A 10,616-nucleotide genomic window follows, 5' to 3' on the forward strand; every position below is an offset into this window, starting at 1 on the left:
TGTGGTGATCAGTCGAGACCCGAATCGAAACTCGAAACTCAATCAAATTATGATAATTGGTGGCGAAAAGACAGCGCGAGACATAGGTGATTGTATGTTAGATATAGTTGTTGGGATTAAAAGTAATTTGAATAGGAAACTCTATCGTATTCTCATCAATCGCAATCGAAATCGAAATATCAAAAATCGTCGCACCGAACGCTCGAATCAGGCAGCTGAACGATCAGGCTCCCAGCCGATCGAACAGCCCAGCCGATCGGACTGCTATCCGATCAGACAGGTTGTCCGATCGGGATGCCTGACCGATCGGCCAACCCTTTCCTCTTTTGGAATCCTATAAATACCCATGTCATTGTCATGATTACCACTTTTGGAAAGCTCTGACCGACCAGCTCGTGCTCTCACCCTTTTTCTCAGATTTCTCTCGATTCCGGTAACATTTCATCCTAAATCTTGTACTTTCTTGATCTATGCACACTCCTACACCTTTCTATCTTTCGAATCTTGATTTCTAACCGTGAAATCATCAAGATTCAAGTGTTCTAGGATGATGTCATCATGGTGTTCTTGAAGAACTTCATGCTTTGGCCTCAATCCACCAAGAATCACTTGGATCTAGCCGATTTCCACATAAATAAACAAAGATCTATCATAGATCTAAATAGTTACACGGTGAAAAGGATTGAAAGAGTGTTTTTCCAACTTTATTTGAACTCTTTTACACTCAATGCCTTCAAACCGGTAGAAACGGAGTTTGAACCGGCTCACTTATCATGCTAGTAGTTGTGCGGTTCAAGATTCGGGTTCTATCCGTGAGGTTACCGATTTTGGGTTAAACGTTAAACTCCGTTCTGAACAGTCCACCGGCCGGGTTTGGATGATTCCTGTCCAAGCAGGAGAAACAAGTAAGAACGAGGGCTCTATGGTTCAACTTGTTGTCAAAACACCTCGAAATAACGTCAAACAATCAAAACAGCCAAGTGTTAGATGAACCGGCCGACCAGGTCAGGAAGCTGACCGATCGGGCTGGCTGGATAAGCCAGCCGATCGACCAGGCCAGCCGATCGGCTAGCACATGGCCCCACACCTTAACAAATTCATGAAGTCTAGTATTGAACGAAGTGCTGTTCGATAAGACTACGGTCTGATTTGAATTACTCTTTGGATCATGAGATACTATGCTTCAACACTTAATCGATTTTCAACTTGTTCAACACATTGGAGTGCCACCCGATCGGTCGAGCCGTCCGACCAGGTGACACCCTGATAAGAACTTGTTGTTGAAGTACCTAACCGATCGGTTAAGCCGGCCGATCGAACGGTCCGTTCGATCGATCGACCTGAAAGGTAAGGATACTCCAATGTTTTCAAATACTACAACGAAAACCTCAAAAGGTCAAACCATCATACACAAACACATCCTTCTCAAAGAAAGAAACAATCCACTCGAGCAGTCCATCCGATCGGCCTACTGACCGACCGGACAGACTGTCCGAACGGACTGGTTAACCCAACGATCAAGCCGTCCGATCGGACCTACCGTCCGATCGACCAGGCTGTCCGACCCTTCGACACTTGTTTACGTTTTACGCATTGCTTATTGTTATGCTATCGAACTATTCAGGCTAACCCTACTCTCAAGTGCTCCCTCCAATTCATCAATCACTGTGAGTATACTCGAACCCTTTTTGCTTTAGCACTTTTGGGTGTTACATACGTTACTTATTCTAAATCACAATCGAACACACTACTCAATTACTTTAAGCGCTAACCGTTACCGCATGTATTACGTGACTAAATGAATGCTTGTTGGTATGTTTCCACGTGGAGTGTTGTCTACCTGCCTTAACGACGATAGTACTATAGTTTGGACTCAGCACCCGTTCACACGGGGGTTGTTAAGGACAATTACTTGCATGGATTACGGTGGTAATCATGTATTGCGAACTGCCTCAGGCAGTCAACCCGCAGTCATTGGTATCGATAGATCCATGTCGATAACTAACATGCTTCGTTTTCCTCTGTGTACATGCTGGTTATGCGTAAACTATTTCGAACTCTATATGCTATTATCAAACTTGTATGCTCACCTTTACATTATATGTATTGACTTTATTTTAACGTATGTGACAGGCAATTAGGATGCTTATCTGCTAGGAAGGCGAGCTTAGAATAAGCGTCTAGAGCATAGTTGTCTGTAGATCTTGCAGATCGAGTCTCTAGAAGCATTTGAATAATTTTTATATTTAAATCTGAGTTGTCGGAACAGAATATTTGACTTGATGTTATCTGTAATAATTTGTTTGCTAGTTAAGGTACGGTATGGGACGTATTATATAAATTGAATAGTAATAATAATTGTTATGGAAACTTCTGGACAATCTGTTTCGCTCAGTGCCATGCCCTGATGATTCCGCCATCGGTTGGGGTGTGACATTACACATGCACTGTTTGTTGCGCATGTGGTTAGTTTGATTTATGAAGACCATTGGAGGGATTCATTCCAATTTGTTGTTTTATCAAAACTCAAATATCGTTTCACTATACTTGATCTTTGCATTTGTAAACCGCGTTTTTGCAAAACAATGACTCTTTGATATCGAATCGATGAATTCTTGAAAAAAAACTCGATTTTCTTTTGAATGGTATACATGGTTTCTGTTGTGACCATGTCAGAACTTTCTTATTGATACATGAACTCGTTGTGTTTAAACCAAGTTCCATTGTTTGAACTTGCTCGCAGTACGTATTCAATTCAAAGTCCTATATGATGAATTGAAGCCATCATCTTCGAAATAATCCCAACAAGCACTTCGATTCTCTTGAACCATAACATGCTTGTTTGATCTTCGACTTCATTGAATTGTTTCTTTAATCACGATCACCTTGTGGTGACGTTTTCACAAATCTGAAGCTTGCGCTAATCTCGTTGCACACATCATATACGCATTTAATTATTTATTTATATTGAATCCGCTTTATTGGTTTATCATGTTCAAGCAATCTTAACACAATGATGTGTTAAGATAATGATACACAAATTCATGTCATATCTCAGTGTATCTCTTAACAGTTCCTACGGCTACAACATCGATCGAGCATTTCTTGATCTTTTCGATCGAAAAACATTATTCAATTGTTTCATTTTCAATAAAAAAATCCTACTAGATTGTTTGAAACAAACATTCGGATTTATTTCGTTGAACTTTCATTTGGTTTCAAGCATGGTGAACTCATTCAGTCACCGCTATTATTATTTCAATTACTACGACACCTCGTGGCATCGGTATAGACTTGTAGCTTGAGCTAATCTATGATACACTAAACTCTGTTGTATATATGTATATCCTTGCAATTCAATAAATGTCAACATGTCACACCCCGACCATGTAAAACAACAAGACGTGGCGGAAACGTCGGGGAGTGTTGTAACAGAATCATTGTTTCACAACCATGGATCAAATAATTTTATTTTATTGAATAAATGAACTCATTGTTTTAATACAAATCAAATTAATACAAATATTGTCTTTCAAATTTTAAAGTCGCTAAGGCACGAGTCCATCCTAAGTGTAGCATGTATCAACAATCATCACAAAGCAGCACCTGAAACATGTGTAAAAATAGGTACGTCAGCATAAAAATGCCTGTGAGATACATAGGTTTTATTGATTTAGGATTCATGACTTATAAGTTTAAGGAAAAATGTTTAAGAAAAAGTAGTCATGATCCTTGAAAAAGGTTTTCTTTTATAAATCATTTATAAGAAATCAGATGATATAAAATAATAATACATAGGAAATTAAATAAGTAAGTAGAATAAGTTTGTATAAAAATATATTGTTTGAAAAACAATATTTTGATAAAAAGGTTTATAGTATATATAAAAATATACTTTGATTTAAGAAAGTCGAATAAATAATATATTAGAATATATTTCAGTTCCAAAACCGTTAACCCAAGTGTACTAAATAACGCCACGGTATGTAATGCGATGAAAACACTTATATATAAGAAGTATCAGCGGCGTATCTACCATGTTTTCATCACATTACACCCGTCCCGTTATCTAAACACTAACCAAAAACCAGTCATTAAGTAAATAGTATATTAACCATACTTTAGTTGGTAAAATAAATAAGTTTTCAGTAGTATATCAAAAGTATACTTTGGATTTATAAATAACATATTAAACTATGTTTTGGTTTGAAAATAACATATTAAAACTATGCTTTGGATTATGAAGATAACATATCAAACTATGGTTTAATGATTAACAAAATATATGTTGGTTTTTGTACAATATCCCATATGAGAGCATATCAAACTATACTTTTAGGAGTATAACTTAATATACAAAAATAATATGATTTAAGAATTCATTCAGACCTAGTGTATCAAAATACACCTTTGAGACTATAGAAATACCACAAAGGCAATCCCTATTTGGATGGAGCAACAAATTGGTTTCAGACATTCCATGACAACAGGAATGGGGTGTCAAATCCTATAGCGCTATATCATACTACCAACCGGTCTGGTGAACAAAAATAAGTACTATTCCAACAATTAATTTCATAATATTTGAAAAATCAGTGTTTAACCATAGATAGTCATTTAGTTTGTCAAAAGATAAGTACTAACATGTATAATCAATTATACTTTGAAATCATGAAAATAACAGATAGGTACACATGCTTCACCCCAAAACAGTTGAAAACAGTAAAAGAGGGGACTATGTACTCACTTGAGAGTGCTTAGAAGTCTTGAGCAACTACCAAGCAAGCAAGAGGAGTCCCGGAATCAAACGGCACCTAGTATAGATAACTACGTAAATAAACCGGACCTAAATCGAGAGATCGGATAGTATGAGGTCTCGTAAACCAAATGAGTGTGGGAACTCATATGATATGGTTTAACAAGGCCTACATACTAAAATGAAACCTATCCTAAGTGCTTACGACCCATCACGACCCGTTTAGGTAGCTTGCGCTACTTTAACGCGTCGTTTGCGTAAAACGCATTCGAGACGTCTAGCTAGCCCTATGACAAGTATTATATGCCAAAACATGTTTAAATATGTTACATAATCAGTTATGTGACAAAAATTTAGGTTACATATGCTTAATTACCAATTATGTATGAAAAGGGCATTTTGGTAATTTACCTAAGGCATATAAACTACTTATCATACAACTACTTAAACGAATTGACCATAAGGTATAACCTCAGAAGGTTATTCCCTATACAACTATGGTCACTAAACATGTTTAGTCGGATCCTAATGATCGACCAAACGGGTCAGGTTCGAAAGTATAAGCGATTGTTTAGATCGCTTACCTTACGACCCTACATAAGCACTAATCTAAAAAGTGATGAGCTAAACATGCTAGAACATGTTTAGTTAAGTTAGAAAACAGGTTTGGTATTAAAACAAATGGTTTTAGTACCCTAGAGTAGTTTGGTTACAAAATACGCGAGAAAACGCATTTTGGCCGAAACTACGACTCGTCACTGAGCCTAGATAACGTGGTAATCGGTAGGTATAGTCACTAGGGACTATAACCATCGTGATTACGCTCACGTTATGAAGTTCAAACGAACTTCGCATTGACCATAAACTGGTCAATGCAGAAAGTCAAACGCAGTTTGACTTTAACAATAAAAACGAATGAAAAACGCGAAAGAATACTTACAGAAGGTCCCCGCAAGATTTGAACCCGATTCTATCTCAGGTAGGAAGCATATACTTCCACTTAGAGAGCTTGAATCAGATTCAAATGTGAGGAATGAATAAAAACATGGTGGGTATTTATAGGAAATCTAGAACCGTTAGGATCGTTCATCGTAAAACGAGCTTCGATCTCATCCGTACACATGTGCCCATGGTTTTATGAAACCATGGGAGCCCATAGTTTCATTAAAACTATGTGCAAATGAGGGGAATAGCTGGAAAAAGCTGGAATTTAGATTTTTCATTTTGGTCCCTTCCTAAGATAACTATGGCAGAATGTCAATTTTGGTCCCTGAACTTCAGAATCTTGTATTTCGGTTCATATTTGTCACGTTTAAGCCCCGTTAACCTCATTTCAAGGCTCTAAAATGAAGGTAAAGTATAGGGAACTTGAAATGTGCTCAAAAATATCCCGGATGTCGGCTCGTTTGGTCGTACGGTTGCGTTGTTCGGTAAATTACGACGGAAGTCGTAACGAACGCAAAAACGATCCAAATTTAGCGACGAATGGAATTTTATCATGCCAATCACTAAAACAAAGTATTTTAAAGATTACATAAATTTTTGGGTGTCCGGATGTATTCAGAACGTAAGATATGAGCGAAAATGCAAACTTGTGCACTTTTTGACGCTTTTAGTCCCTGAATGACCAAAAGTTTATTTTTGCGCACCAAACACCTCAAAGCCTATTTCTAAGTTGTGTACGGGATATTTAGGGCATATTTAACTTATGATCAAGTTCTGGAAGGTTCGTTACTATACAAATCGGTATAGTTTCGCAGTTTGACACAATTAGTCCCTGCGATCGAACAAACTTGATTTCAACACACCAAACCCTCCAAAACTTGTTTCTAAGTTATGTAAAGGTTATTTAAGGTATGTTAAGCCTGTTTAACTATTCCGGAGTGTTTGTTGCATTTAATTGGTTATATTTACGCATCAGTTTGCGTATAACCTTCCAGAAAGCGATTCAAGGCTTGAAATCGGACAGGAATTGATATGTGCAAACGATGCACATATTTTTACAAATACCAAGTATGAAATACAATATTTCATTGATTTGGCATTTGTTTGATGGTTGAAGTGACACAGGTGTCACAGTCTCCCCTACTTTAGGAAATTTCGTCCCGAAATTTAATTTTAGGGGAACTTGTGAAGACAACTGTGATGGTTTCGCTTTCGAATGAATCCCTCGAACCCTAAGTAAAACTCTGGGCCATGTTAGGATTCTTAGTGAAATTGACAACTATCAAAGTGAAGTCCTTGTAGTAACAAAATATGGAGTTTCGAACTATGGACAGAAGAACGTTTCTCATGAAGACTTATCATAGGAAACTTGTGTGTGCTTGAAATCAGAATTGGGGAGTGTAAGATAAAATGACATCGGTCAAGGTCCAAGACTTCTCCCGTATCATTACTCTTGTCACTATAGGTCTTAACACATGACAAAACTTCTTGTGGTTTCTGTGCACTGAATTCCATAATTATGTAGGCCTCCATAATTACGTAATTCCTTGCACAGTCTGCACAGTTCATTTCATAATGCGTAAGGGAAAAAATCAATTGAATAAACATGAAGCGATTTGACTAGACCACCAAAGGATCTTTTTAACTAGATCAATGAACGATCTTTTTAACTAGATCAACACATGATCTCCTTAACTAGACCGTCGTACGATCTCCTTAAATAGACCACTTTAAGGGATCTTTTCAATTATATCATCACATGATATTTCTAACCAGATTTTCAAATCAATCTGTTTAACTAGACCACTCAAGGGGTCCAATTATAGTATAGTACTTTAAAACCCAAGGGACTTTACTACAACGTAGAATTCCATTAAGGATTTAAGATAGTACCTTTGGATATCCTACTATGAATCCCTCATATAAGATATGGAAGATTTTATGAGGATTTGGATGGATCACACAAAACATATAAGAAAACATATAAGCACATAATCACATAATTAGTTAACTTGATCTTTAATTTGTTATCTTTGGACACGGATAATTAAAGCACACCAGGAAATCCAATCCGTGGATTTTATTTGGCACTTTAATCATTAAGAATCTATCTATGGGGATAGAAGGATCTTCAACAGGAGTTTGGCTTTGTTTCTTAAAAGAAACGAGCGTTAAAGGTTCTTAGGGAGATCACAAGTGATCATAATAATGACAGAACCACACGAGTAGTTTGTCATTGTGTTGACATCATAAGGTTGCATCAAACATTCATACAATTGCATCAGTTAAAAATAAAAACGATGAATTTTTATTTATATAACAACTGACTTATCTTTAAATGTCAAAAGATAACAACCAGAGGAAATAACAAAACACTAATTGTTCACTGCTGCATCATTGTTTACGTTTGCCTCATTGATGTTAAATGCTCGTCCACGCGCTGGAGGTATGTTAACAAGTTTTGGGCAATTGTTTCTGTAGTGAGTAAGGTCACCACAGTTATAACATGACCCCGGTGGGAACCGTGCTTGAACAGCAGCAGGGTTTGCAGCAGCTTGATTTGCATAACGGCAGACGTTGATCAAATGTCCCAACCGCCCACAGTGGGTACATTTGTGACACTGCTCCTGCTCCAGATGATGACGGTTGCACTTGTTGCACAAAGGTGCGGTACCAACATAGTTTTGCATTTTACGAAGTTGTGCTGGCTGGTTTGGTGCAACCTGCTTCTCTTGAGCAGTGATGGCGCAGTTTTGAGAAGCCTTACGCTTTTTCTTCTTGGATCCTTAAACCTGCTCTTCCTTTGGCTCAGCTGGAGCAGTCTTGTCGGATGGTCTTGGGTCGCCTTTTCGAAAAAGCTTTTTCTTCCTGAATGTAGGATTCAGTCAGAGTGGCAGATAATTCAATGGCTTGTCTGACAGTAGTAGGGTTGCTGCCAGTAACAATATCCTGAACTAGGTCAGGAAGACCATCAATATATTTCTCAATCGCCTTATCCACAGGTGTAACCATAGCAGGACATAGCAGGCTCAATTCCTCATAGCGGTCAGTATAGGCGCGATGCTCACCGCTGACTTGCTTCAGGTCATCAAATTCCCATTCTAAAGCCCTCAATTCATGATGAGGACAAAACTCCCTCATCATAAGAGCCCTAAGCTCAGCCCAAGTTTGTGCTAATGCGACCTCAGCACCACGATCCCTCATAATTCCGTTCCACCATGTGAGAGCCCTCTTCTGAAATACACTAGATGCAAACTCGACTTTCCGATTTTCAGGGCACTGAACGTGACGAAACGTACTTTCAATGCTTTCGAACCACTGTAGGAGCCCAGTTGCTCCTTTAGAACCGCTAAATTTGAGGGGGTTAGCTGAATTGAAACTTTTGAAATTGCAGGGAGCATTCTGGTTGTTGTTAGCTTGGTTCACTTGAGCTATAATGTTTGGGAGTGCGGCAGCCATGTGCCGTGCCAGAATATCTGCCATTTCGGCATTTGAGAGCGGATTTTCGCGTCGAGGAGGCATTCTAAAAGGGGAAACAGGAAGGAAAACAAGTGAAAGGATTAGACAAAAAGAATGAGACGAGACAAAATTGATGAAAGCAAAGATGGTGGTCATTTGTTTGTTACTACAAAGCAACAAACGACCCACGGTGATTAATCAAAGTAAATAGGTCAAAAATAATGTATCGCGAAGACATGCTCGCCTATAAGTGGATACTCACCCCAAGAGTTCCCAGGTAAGAGTGACTGGTCCGATACTGCGGATTTGTACAAACACTCTAGCCTTAGACAGAAAACTCAGGGTACAGGCATCCACCCTTCCAGTTTGCACGTGTTCACATTATTTAGACCAAACTTTGACGGGATTTTGAAAACTTAAAGGGTTCAAAACCATATAATAAATCATCCTAGAACAGATGATTAGTTTTCAAAGCGGGATAGAAATTTGTGTTCTTATTGTGGTTGTCACTTAAGAATAAGTGACGGTATTGTTTTAAAAGCTAAACACAAGATAACTTATGTTAGGGTCCTAGGAAGGTTATAGTCTAGGTCAAAGCATTACTAATAACCTAATAACCTAATTCCCTATAACCATTGGCTCTGATACCAACTTTTCTGTCACACCCCGACCACGTAAAACAACAAGACGTGGCGGAAACGTCGGGGAGTGTTGTAACAGAATCATTGTTTCACAACCATGGATCAAATAATTTTGTTTTATTGAATAAATGAACTCATTGTTTTAGTACAAATCAAATTAATACAAATATTGTCTTTCAAATTTTAAAGTCGCTAAGGCACGAGTCCATCCTAAGTGTAGCATGTATCAACAATCATCACAAAGCAGCACCTGAAACATGTGTAAAAATAGGTACGTCAGCATAAAAATGCCTGTGAGATACATAGGTTTTATTGATTTAGGATTCATGACTTATAAGTTTAAGGAAAAATGTTTAAAAAAAAGTAATCATGATCCTTGAAAAAGGTTTTCTTTTATAAATCATTTATAAGAAATCAGATGATATAAAATAATAATACATAGGAAATTAAATAAGTAAGTAGAATAAGTTTGTATTAAAATATATTGTTTGAAAAACAATATTTTGATAAAAAGGTTTACAGTATATATAAAAACGAGTTGACGTTAACCCGCACGTTGGAGCGGGATGTTGATTAGTTTTATGCAAATATCTTAATTTTAGCATTGCTATATGAAACGCAAAATTCTCAATTTTAAGAAAAACATTTTTTTTCATTTTGCTTTATCCTCTGTGACACTCTAGGTTTTTCCGAACGAACACCTTGTAATATTTTTGTGTATATATATATGATATTAAATGAAACATGACTTTTACATAATATGTGTGTTGTGTATGTAGTATATATAGATATATATGAGAGCCGAGACCACGACC

General features: G+C 37.4%; 1 long non-coding RNA gene across 1 annotated transcript; it reads right to left on the reverse strand.

Moving 5' to 3' along the window:
• Positions 1-3,565: 3,565 nt before the first annotated feature.
• On the reverse strand, positions 3,566-5,728 carry LOC118487285. Its single transcript, XR_004881210.1, has 3 exons — positions 5,697-5,728; positions 4,748-4,814; positions 3,566-3,606 (listed from the first exon to the last, which is right to left on the reverse strand). It is a non-coding gene; the product is annotated as an uncharacterized LOC118487285 (long non-coding RNA).
• Between the last annotated feature and the right edge of the window lie 4,888 nt (positions 5,729-10,616).

This window comes from Helianthus annuus, chromosome 15 (genome assembly GCF_002127325.2).
Source record: "Helianthus annuus cultivar XRQ/B chromosome 15, HanXRQr2.0-SUNRISE, whole genome shotgun sequence".
Taxonomy (NCBI): Eukaryota; Viridiplantae; Streptophyta; class Magnoliopsida; order Asterales; family Asteraceae; genus Helianthus; species Helianthus annuus.